Below are 12,362 nucleotides of genomic sequence, written 5' to 3'. Positions count from 1 at the left end.
CTTCAGATCTTCTGACTGAAACTGTTGGGCGCCAAAATGAAGGCGTAAGTCACAAACAATGCCACACCAATTTGGGATTATGATTAATAGGGTGATATTTATTTAAAGGGGAAAAAACTTACAGATCACTGTCCCAGGCAACAGCCCTCTACGCAACGCAACCAGGAGTCTAGTCGCCGGCGGAGCAGGAAGTGAAGAGAGAGAGGAAAGGGAAGTGGCCGCTTTTTTAAAGGGAGAGAGACCACGCCTCAATGGGCTGGTATCTCAGCAGCTATAGGTTGGAGAAGTGGGAGGACCTCCCGCAACTCTCTCTCTCTCTCTCTCTCTCTCTCTCTCTCTCTCTCTCTCTCTCTCTCTCTCTCTCCTTTAATTCATTACTTCCTTTCTTTTTCTAAAGCCAAAGGAGCAGGGAGGCAGGGAGATAGCTCAGTGGTAAGTGCTTAACACATAAGCACGAAGACCTGAGTTTGGATTCACTAGACCCACACAAAGCTGGGTGAGGCAGCAGGACTCTGTGAGGCAGAGATGGGGAATCCCCGGGGGCTCCTGGACTCAGTGTAACTCAATTGCAAACAGCAAAGAGGTCACACCTCAAATCAGAAGGAAGACAATGACCAATACCTGGGGCTGCCCTCTGATATTTATATGCAAATCTCAGCAACCTATACACACACCCGTACACATATCTGTATACACACACACACACACACACACACACACACACACACACACACTCATCCACTCTCCAAACCTAAGACCAAGCACTCGGGTTTAATCAGCTCCGACTGACAATTCAGGTTATCAGCACCCCTGCTTGCAATGGGTTTCAGTAATAAAAAATTTTGAAACTCAAACCCTCTTGCCTACTAGAAAGTAATTTGCACTAGTGAAGAATGTCCATTTTTTTTAACTTGGCTTTGAATATTATTTTCTCATTGTTTGCTTTCTAGTGATGCCAGAACTATTTGCTTTCCGGATCTGGTCCTTGCCCAGGCTCACTGTTTCATCCTACAGTGCACTGTTGGACTCGTGTTTGGCTTCTGGGCATTCTGCTCTCTGGCTTCTCATTTATTTTTCTCATTCCCTCTTTCCCAGGAAGCTGGGACTCTGGAACTGGCAATTACAGGAGTGGCTGTTCACAGAAATGCATGTACACAAAGGGGTGACGGATCTATCAGAAAGCAGTTCTTTCTCTACAAAGCCTAATGACAAGTGGCCTCTGTTGGAAAAACATCAGGAACCGTGCGCCAGTTCAGCTCAGTCCAGCTCCTTTCTAAGTAGCTGCCATTTTCAGGAGCATGAGGTTCTTACCCCACCACAGACATTGTAACTTTGGAAAGCAACTCTTTGTAGCTCTAACTTCTCCAAGGGTGATGGTTTCCAGGCTCATTCTTGTAATTTGTGCTTGCAGATCCAAGTTCACTTGAGTTTTCTTGCAGTCTCCCTGATAGCCAGCGTGGGGACTTGGTAGTTAAAGTGGAAGCCACAATAAATGTCAACCACTTCACACTATATACCCCATTTCTTGTGCTCTTTCTACAGCTGCAAAATTTCTGCACTTCCATACTTGATTTTGGCAACACCATGTTCTTTTACATTCTTATTTTTCTTTTTCTCTCTTGGTTCTCTCTTCTTCTTCTTCTTCTTCTTCTTCTTCTTCTTCTTCTTCTTCTTCTTCTTCTTCTTCTTCTTCTTCTTCTTCTTCTTCTCTCTCTTTCTCTGACTCTCTCTTTCTCTGTCTCTCTCTCTGTCTTTCTCTCTGTCTCTCCCTGTGTCTCTCTCTCTCTCACTCTCTCTCTCTCTCTCTCTCTCTCTCTCTCTCTCTCTCTCTCTCTCCCTCTCTTCCTTTCTTGTGGCACAGAGAATAGGCTATGGCTGCTGTGTCAGAGATGGTTGTTGTCACATAATTATATTTCTTCTAATTTCATAGTGTCTAACATATGATGGGTCACCATAAAAGATGAGAAAACATCTTATGAAAGTGCTGGTATGTGCTCTCTGTTAATATAATTCTTGACAATAAGTTTGTATCATTTATACATTTTAAACTTACAGCTGTTTCTTCCTTCCTCCCTCCCTCCCTCCCTTCCTTCCTTCCTTCCTTCCTTCCTTCCTTCCTTCCTTCCTTCTTTCCTTCCTTGTACATACTAAGCAGCTGGACTTCTGTCATTCGCCAGATCCATGGGCTACTTGAATTATTTCTGGCCTGCTTTGCTGATGGGAATTCAAGCTTTGAGCATCAGAACTTGGTTTAGTATTGTAAAATAAAACAAAGCAGTATAAATTCTTGGAGTTCAGACACACTGATATTTTCCAGGTCTCCTCCAAAGCCATATACAGCTATAGTATGGTTGAATTTGGAGTCTGTGTCACTGAAGAAAAATGGGGGTTAAGTGAGATCATAAGAGCGGGGCATGATCCAGTAGAAGTACTGTCCTTTGAGAAGGACACCCCAGGGCCTGCTCTCAGTCTCCCTTCCTTCCCCACAAAGCAACCTAACTGGCAACACAATCATGGACTAAGGAGATGACACACTTGCTGCTGACATTGCCAACTCTAAGGCAGTCATGTGTTCAGTTGCTTAAGTATACTAAGATAGAGTTAAATTTTCTTTAAAAGTTTAGCTAACGGAAGATCAGAGAGTTTGCTGAGAGGTCATATCTCCTAGTAATACCAAAAGCCACACCCATAAAGTCTCACCAACGTGACTGCCCAAAAGTGAGCTGAACAAGGATAATACCAATGAACATGTCAAACCATATAGGGAAAAGTCCGCAGGACCTCGATGCTGTACAAAAAACTATAGGCAGCTTAGGAAAGTTGGGGGTAGGAGAGGTAGCTTCCACCAGGGAAGAGCACACCAATTGGTTGTCCAGTTCCAAATTGTCAACCCTGGATATATCATATAGGTAACAACAGGTTATATTTAGGAATATAATTCTATGTACAAATGCGTATATACATTACATTAACAATTAGTGAAAAAAGAGACCTTGAATTTTAATGAGAATGATGAGGGATAAATGGAAGGATTTGAAGGAAGGGGAAAGAAGAAATGTTGTAATTCAATTATAATATTGTTTTTTTAAAGTTTAGCTAAATTTTTCTTGCATTGGGTAACGGAAAATAAGGAAATGCAAAGTTTGATTTATTTTCCAACAAAAATTCTTATGAGGGATTTCTCTAACTCTCACTAAATACTATTAAATATTGGTTCCAGTGTACTGCAGCAAAGACTTTGAAGCTTATGGAACTTAGAACTTCAAATGAAGATCAAAGACATTTAATTGCCTTATTTAGACTTTAATAAATTTCTATGAATAAAGAAGCAAGCATTCCTGAGTTCTGAATAGATTATAAAATAAAGTTATATTTTCTTACATGTGTATATTTAACTGATTATTAATCATGAAGGTATATAATTTTGAAAAACGGTTAAATTGTTTGGCCAATAGAAATACATGAATTAAGAAACAATTATATTTACATTGTTATTTGCATTACATTTCTAGATATCAGACAAAATATGTAAGCATAATGATTCATTTGATGAGGAAATGTGAATTACTTAAGGCTATAAAACCCCGAGCATCATCAGGGTCTAGCATCTTACCCACAAGGATTCAGTTTTTCACAATTTTATCCACAAATAAGCACATTTTAATGAAACCACAAGATCTTATCTTCTAAGAATAGATTTTAAAATAGGAATTATAAAATTTGAAGTTAAACTGCAAATATCTGGGACCAAGAGATGGCTCAATGTGTTAAGGCACTTGCTGCCAAGTCTGATGACCCAAGTTTAATACCCTGGATCTACACAGTGGAAAGAGAGAATCAGCTTCTGCAAGCTGGGTTTGAACCTCCACATGAATTTATTACTTACTAAATAGATATATCATAATTGTCATATTTTTAGATGGCTGGTAAATGACTTTTTATTTAAAAGGTCTGATCGTGGGGGGAATTTTTCCGAATGAATGGAGTGAAAACAGAGAAGTGTGTCCTGTATGCTTCTCGGTGGGACTCACAGCCTCGCACACCACCACAGCTACTCCGTAATTAAAACAAAATAGAACGGTGGGCATTTTGGGCTTTGACAATGCTTGGGAATGTGTGTTTTCTCTGTGCTATTAAAAACTATTTATTTTCATTGTTAAATTTCCTCTTGTGCTTGCTGCAATCTTTAAGAATGTTTCCATTTACTCATCTCTGACATTGCTTATCGGAAGCACTGCCATCTGTGTTGCCCTAGGAGTAATTTCATTCGCTGGTTGAGGAAGAACGACAGACATCCCGCACACTTTATGAACACTATTAGATGTTCTGAGCTTTGACAGCAGGCACAGCCCCTCAGAGACCAGCGAACATTGGTTGCAGCCCAGGGAAACAGCATGTGAGAGTGGATCCTAGCCTGCTTCGTGGTGTCAAATATTCAACCGACTATCAATCAAGAGCTCTGACGTTCATAAGAGGGCCTAAACTAATGCACACATGCACAAAGCATGTAGCTGCTTGGTGGTAATGGATAGAAAATCCAAAACCAGAAGACAGTAGCCGAGCACAGTTCACATTCTTTTAAAATGTGTGTGGATGGGAATATAACAGTATGTAATTGTTTTGAAGTTTAGAAAACATTGTCTTTTCTCCTGTGTGATGACTCGCAGAGCGAGTGGTTCCGTCGAGGAAAACAGTGACAATTCAGGGGAGTGTGTGTCAAATGCAGTGAATTTTGGTACCTGCACGTGCTATGAAACTCCTATCTCTCTTGTGACCTACTAGCACATGTATGTAGCCTCCAAATGTTCTCTAGTGCTACTTCCCAGGGGGTCTCCATCCTCTGCTATCAGTGATTACTGTTCCGTACAGACGACAGAACCATGTAGCATGGGCATTTTGTATCCCACCTCTTTAGTTTAGCATAAGCTTTAAGGTTTATGCGCATGTATCATGTACCACTAATCCATTAATTCTTAATTAGTGAATAGCAACACATAAACCAGAGCATGTTCATTTTATTCTGGAGCTATTGTAGTAGAAGAAAAGAGATCTCAGATAAGGCTGTACCAGCTTTCCTTGGGTTATCTAAGCTACTTTGTACTACTTGATACTATTTTAGGTGGCATCATGTTTTTATTTTATGTTATATTTGTTCTTGATAGTATAAAGTAATATAAGTGATATTTTTATATTGGTTTTGTATCTGTGAAACTGTTGAAACCATTTATGAGTTCTATTAGTATTTGTAATGATTACACGTATACACATATAATCATGCTAATTTTAAATAAAGACATTTTATTTCTCTGTTTTTATGTGTATAGCTTCGTTTTTGGCCTTGGAGTACTAAGCAAAACCTTAATAGAATATCTATAAATTGGACACAAAAACCACCTCATTGCCTGCTCAACTCCTTGGAGGAAGTTTTGCTTGGAAATAGGAATAGTTATATATGCATTGTATCATATTCATGGCTAATGGTTATGGTAATTGATTAATGGAACTTGATTGTAATTTCAGAGACAACAATGCCTTGGAAAATATAGACTGATATTGGCTATAGATCATAGAGATAATGTTTCCCATTTTAGGTTTATTCATCAGAGATTCACTCCAGCAGAACTGGGTATGATGAATCATTCTGTGGACTCAAATGAACTCAATTCTGCAGCCATCCTTGTCTCTGTTGGATGGGATGTGATGAAAGTAACCACAGGCAGTGGGAACTATGTTGTGATGGGGCTAAGAAATGTATGTTTTTCCTCTCATTGTTCAGATCTGGTGACCAAGAAGTGAAAACAAATGCATGTGACTCTTCTCACTGTTGGCCCTAATGCATCCCTAATAAAGCTACCTTTTGTTTTTGCCATCTTAAGTAGACCTCTTGTCTAGAGGTGTCAGCTCTCAAGTAAGGCATGCTTCCACCATGGAACATATCCAGGTTTTAATTAAATGGGAATTTGATGCTATAGTGGGCCTCCTAGGAATTATAATGATAGCAAATCAATAGGCAGGGAAGTTCTGATGCTGACCTGAGTGATTCTACCAAGGTGAAATTAAGCTTCTGCTGCACTACTTGAATTAGAATCAGTGTTTCTGTATTTCATGTATATTCTAGGACATTCCCTATAATAAAAGTCAACAAAAAACTGTAACACTGTAACCATACACACATACACACACACACCAGTGATGAACCACTAGAGCAGTGGTTCTCAACCTTCCTAACACTGAGACCCTTTGAAAACAGTTCCTCACATTGTGGTGACCCTAACCACAAAATTATTTCATTGCTACTTCATAACAGTAATTTTGCTGCTGCTGTGAATCATAATGTAAACATCTGTGTTTTCCAATGATCTTAGCAGACCCCTGTGAAAGAGTTGTTTGATTCCCCAAAGGGGTCATGACCTACAGGTTGAGAACTTCTGCACTAGAGAAAGACTTAACACAACCAAAGTTCTTGCTTGAAACCAAAGGAAATGAGAGGTGCAAAGAAGGAAGTTATAAATATTAGCTGAAATCATGTGACCACCTACAGAGATGAGCACTCACCTATCTGAGTATCTCTTTGTTTTTATATTGTATAGGTATTAACCAACCATCTTGATTCTTTCCCACTCCCAAGCATGATTATCTCAGATATTAATAAGAACTAACTTACATTTCAATTTTTAAGTTATTGTTTATTGAAAGAAGAATGTGATTCAGAAATGGAAAAGTAAATGTTAATTAAAGTTGAATGAAAAAATTTATCCTCTTTGGGGCAAGTTTCAGTATACCTTTTAGTCATATACCTGATATTTGTATTCTATAGAAAAAATCTACAGGATCTCCATGACTTGGGAGACCATGTGATATCCAAGAGGAGTCTCAGTGAACATCCAGTGATGAGGGTGCACAAGAAGCCAGCGACCTTGAGTCTGGCTAGTGACTCATTGCAATGAATATTTGCTAGTAAAGCTGATAGGACAAAGGGATGTACTATGTGACACACTGAGGACCCCAATGCCACCAGGACCAATGTATAGATGTTGGAGAGGTGGGAAAGACGGAGGAGCAAAGAGGACTTTGTTTTGTTTTCCTTTTTGTTTTTGTTTGATTGTTTGTTAGCTTGTTTGGGTTTGGATTGGTTTGTTTCTTTTCATTTTCTTTTGGGGGGCATTGCAGGATTGAGGGGAGGATATGGAGGGAAGGATATGAGCAGAGTTGAGTGCAAGACGCAAGAGTCCCAAAGATTCATTAAAGAAATTATATTGGGTGCCATTCTGTAACATGAGGAGCCAGCTTGTTGGAGTTTCTGTCCTGCCTGGTTCCTGCAGCCACTTAACCCCAAAGAAAATCACGCAGAGGTCTCCATAAGTTATAAAGCCTATTAGCTTAGGCTTTGTATTTGCTCTTATAACATATATTAACCCATTATTCTTATCTATGTTAGCCACATGGCTCAGTACCTTCTTCAGCAAGGCAGGTCACATCCTGCTTCTTCAGTGGTCTGGGTAGGACTGCCAAAAGAACTTCCTTCTTTTCAGAATACTCCTGTTCTCATTTCCCTGCCTCTATTTCCTGTCTGGCTACTGGCCAATCAGCGTTTATTTAAAACATAATTGACAGAATACAAAATTGTCCCCCACCAATTTTATATACCAACCCCAGTTCCTCTTTCCTTCCCTTCTCCTGCTCCCTCACATCCGCTATTCCCACCCCCCATCCACTCATCAGAGCAGGTAAGGTCTTCCTTGTGGAGTCAATAAGACCTAGCAATACCACTCTTGGGCATGCACTCAAAGAAAGCACAATTATAACACAAGGACATTTGCTCAACTATGTTTATATCAGCATTATTTATAATAGCCAGAACCTGGAAGCAACTTAGATGCCCATTAACTGAAAAATGGATAGAAAAAAGTGGTACATTTACTATTGCTTTTTGAAAAGATTTATTTATTTTTTAAGTGCATTAGTGTTTCACCCGCATGTATGGCTGTTTTAGAAAGCCAGATCTCCTGGAACTAGAGTTACAGACCATTATGAGCTGCCATACGGGTACTGGGAATTGAATCTGGATCCACTGGAAGACCAACCAGTGTTCTCAACTACCAAGACATATTTATAGCCCCTTATTTTTTTTTGTTTGATAACAAATATGGTTGAAGGAAAAGTACATATGAAAGTGACAAATTATAAACAGGTAGACAATGCTACCTGTTCTGGAACAGTTTAGCTAAACTAGAATACTTCTCAGAATCACTTTAGCTCTGTAACCTCAGCTTATGAATGGCTTCAATAGAAATCCGTGAGATGGGAACAGTACAAATAACCCAATAATTGCATTCTACAGTTGTTAGTATGGTGCTAGGCACTGCCGTAGAACATGCTTGTATTTACTGATCAGCTGGTAACCTAGGCGACATTGTGAACAAACACTTGGAATGCAGAAATATTATTTTAGAGCCTTTTAATCCGAGGCCAAGTCATGAGTAGCTTCATAGGGCAGTTTGCAATTCACTTCTATTGTCAAATGGCAGTATATTCGGCAAACGCATGTTCTTGTTTGCTCAGGTGGGCCCTGGTTCTTTTTCATAAATTTTAATTTCTCCTCATAGGCTCTCTCAATATTATAACTTTGTCTTTTTATTTCCTTGATAATTTCATGTCTATTTGCCAACATACCTATAGACTGTTTAACTTTGCTTAAAACCATATCCTCAAAATATATCCCTTATTAACTACCCCTGAGCAGCTCTGCATGTCTGATCCAACCCTAACTGATGTGGTATTTGTGTTCATCCTTTTGGGTTTTGTTGAGTCTCTTGAGTCTACTCTTGGTTACTGAGATGACACTATTATTTTTTTAGATTTATCTTCTTTCTACACCTCTGTTCATATGATTTCCATTGTTTTATCTTAAAGTTTGCTGTTGAACTGATTTTTTTATTTCTAAACTTTGCTGTTGCATTCATTGTATCTAGTATTTTCTTTTATATACTTTTAGTTTCTTGTTTGATATTTCCCAATTTTTCTTCTCTCTTTAAAATCAAAACTTATAAATACTATAACTGACCCTTTGAATTTGTGACCTCTTAATTTTATCATCTGTGTCATTTCTGAGTTTGTTCTTTTTTAATTTTATTTTTTAAAAATAAAACAAACCATCTTTTCATTTTACATACCAATCCCAGTTCCCACTCCCTCTCCTCCTCTCACTCCCTCTATCTTCCTCCCCACCCCTCATCCACTCCTCATAGAGGGTAAGGCACATTACTTTGAAGAAGGTCCAAGGCCCTCCCTACTATATCTAGACTGAGCAAGGTATCTATCCAAAGAGAATGGGTTCCAAAAAGCCAGTACAAGTAGTAGGGATAAATCATTGTGCCACTGCTATTGGAACTTGAGGGAACAGGGTAGTTGAGATGGAGGAAGGACAGAGATGGAGAGCAAAGAAAGAAATATTCTGATTGAGGAAGCCATTATGGGTCTAGAAAGAAACCGGAGTTTATTCTCATTGGGTGACTGCTGTTCAGGTTGTGGGTCATAGTTTTCTACCTCTTGGTGTCAAAGGAAAAGCTTGCTTGTCTACCTCCAGAGTTTCACCAGAATGGATTAGCAATAGACAGCTTAATGGAAAGGAAGAAAGCACACAAGTTTGTTATGTGAGCACTGAATACCACAAAAGGAATTTAGATGCTTAGATGCACATTTTCACAGAGGAGGGGGGAGCTGAGGAATGTAGGATCCATTTTAGAGACGACATATAATTATTAGGGAAATGAGTGCATCACGGGGATGGAAATACTGTCTTTAGAAGAATGAATGATACTAAAGATATACAGTAACTTGATGTCCTGACGTCCCTCAGTTTTTCTTCTTACCAATTAATATATGGTTATCTTTAGTCATGTGTCTCTAGTTACCATCCTTGTTTGTGTATGCATATCCTCATGTGCACTTGTGTATCATGGTGAATTATGGAGGTCAGATAATAACTTAGATTTGGGGGTTCTGACTCAAGTCACCCACCCTTACCCATCTCACCTGCACTCAGTCTCCTTCCTTGTGATAAGGATGCAGTAAGTAGAACCCCCAGGGAGTGATCAAAGCAATTGTTCTCTGCTTGGGTTCAGGTATGCCTCAGATGAGAAATTAAGAAAATACCAAAGTAAAACAAGTCTCTTCTCAGTTTCCAATAACCACACAGCTTTAAGAGTCTGTGATTTAAAATAGTGAGAATAACGGGATCTTATCATTTGAGGTGAGATTCCTCAGGATCATTCATCTGCAAATCTAGTAATTGGTTTTCTGTTTTTTTGTTTTTTTAATTAAGTTCTGGACATTACAGAAGTTTTCTCACTAAGTGGACTTTATGTTTCATTCTCATCCCAGGTTAAGTCATGAATACCTTCACGGAGTAGGATATCACCCTACATTTCAATTCATTTCTATTGTCAAATGGCAACACATCAGGCAGATACGTGTTCTTGTTTGCTCAGGTGGGCCCTGGTTCTCCTTCATGAATTCTAGTTTCTCCTCATAGGCTTTCTCAATATTATAACTTTGTCATTTTATTTCTAAGGTAAATTCATGTCTCGTTTGTCAATATACCTATAGACCGCTTAACTTTGCTTGATATCAAATCCTCAAAATAAATCTCCAATTAAATACCCCTCAGCAGTATTGCATGTCTGTTCCAGCCTTAACTGATGGAGCCTTGATTCTTTCCAGACCTAGAATGACATTTCTTTATGACCAGATAGATCATCCTCATTCTCAGGTATGGCCTATATGGAGTTTCTATTGATTCTAAATAGGGTGACAATCCATGGAAATACTGAGATAAAAGTGAACAGAGAAATTATTCCAAAATAGCCAGGGAGGCTACTGAGGCAATAGAACACACACACTGCGCAGGCTGCTGCTGGGAAGTGAGCTTTTGGTGACATTACCCTTGGAAAGAGAGTAGATAATTACAATGTGTTCAGCCTCTAGATGTATAATGAAATCTTCCCAGACTCTGTTTTATGGACCTATTTACTATGTGTTACGTATGTATTCATCTTCTACTTCCGTAGTGTCTAGGCTTGAATCAGCCCGCATAGGAAACTGCAACAATTTTTTTTTTTTGCATTTTAGCTCGAGGTGTTCAAGTCCCAGTTCTTCCATTCTTCAGTCCTGATTCTGGAGCTTTGAGCCTGTGTGTAAACAGCCTACTGGTCAACCAGGCATCCCAAGACATCTCTACAGATTTCAGAAGCTCCTCTGTTTAGCTCACCTCACTCCACACCCCACATCTTAGTGGCTCTGAATTCAAACCTCAGGTCAGGAGGACTGTTTTATTGTCTTTGGGTTTCTTCCTAAACCACAGCCTAGGAAGTGATGCCAGGGCAGAGGCTGGCACAATTACAGAGATCATCTCATGTTTCTGTCCTTTCAGGGATTAAAGTCATATAGTGCTTTTTGTTTGGTGTCCAAGTGTAATGGTTCACATATTTTGTCCAGTGTTATTGATGCTAGTGGCAGGATGCCGACTGTGACAGAGTTCCCCTATTGTAGCTGGAAGCAGGATTTGTTTGCTTAATTCCTATTTAATCCCCAGCAACAAATAAATCTATTTGCATAGACTGTACTTTTAGAGCTCAACATTACATTAAACCAAAAGGGATAAAGACCACAGAAAGCAGAATCTGTTAAAATTCTCTTCTCCCAGTCATGATTCCCCAACAGCCCATACTGCTTAGAAGTTGATGATTGTCTTAAAGGCAGAATTAATAGAATGATTAGTGATTTGCATAAAAAATTTCATTTTGTTCCTTTTGTTCAGCTCTTGGGATATTAGAATCTCCTATGTATGAGTATTAATATATAAATCAACAATTTCCTACTTAATGAGATATTTAAAGCTTATTATAAGTCAATTTGACATATACTAATTCATCCTAACATGTTGACGTTCACTGTTAGTTCCCAATTTAAAATGTTAAGTTATTATTATATCTCTTTTGTGGATATTGAAATTCATTATTTTGCACTTTGATTTGCTTATTTTGTGTAACTATGCAAGGGCAATTCAGTACTATGGAAAGAAGATGGAGAAAGAAAGAAAGAAAGAAAGAAAGAAAGAAAGAAAGAAAGAAAGAAAACTCAAGGGAAAATCTAGAACTAAACTACAGGCCTTACATGGAAAGGAGACCTTACTCTTTATTTCTCTTCCAGTCTAGAGTGAAGAGGGTACATGGGTTTGAAAGAAATCCAAAGAAGTGGTATTAGACTTACAGAGAAAAATAAATGAGATTCATCTTAGACATGCCGACCTGAACATATTCCTGCCTTTATTATTTATTCTTTTGTTGCTGGTTCTCAATAAG

The sequence above is a fragment of the Microtus pennsylvanicus genome, chromosome 1 (genome assembly GCF_037038515.1).
Source record: "Microtus pennsylvanicus isolate mMicPen1 chromosome 1, mMicPen1.hap1, whole genome shotgun sequence".
Classification (NCBI taxonomy): Eukaryota; Metazoa; Chordata; class Mammalia; order Rodentia; family Cricetidae; genus Microtus; species Microtus pennsylvanicus.
This window is presented reverse-complemented; position numbering follows the sequence as displayed.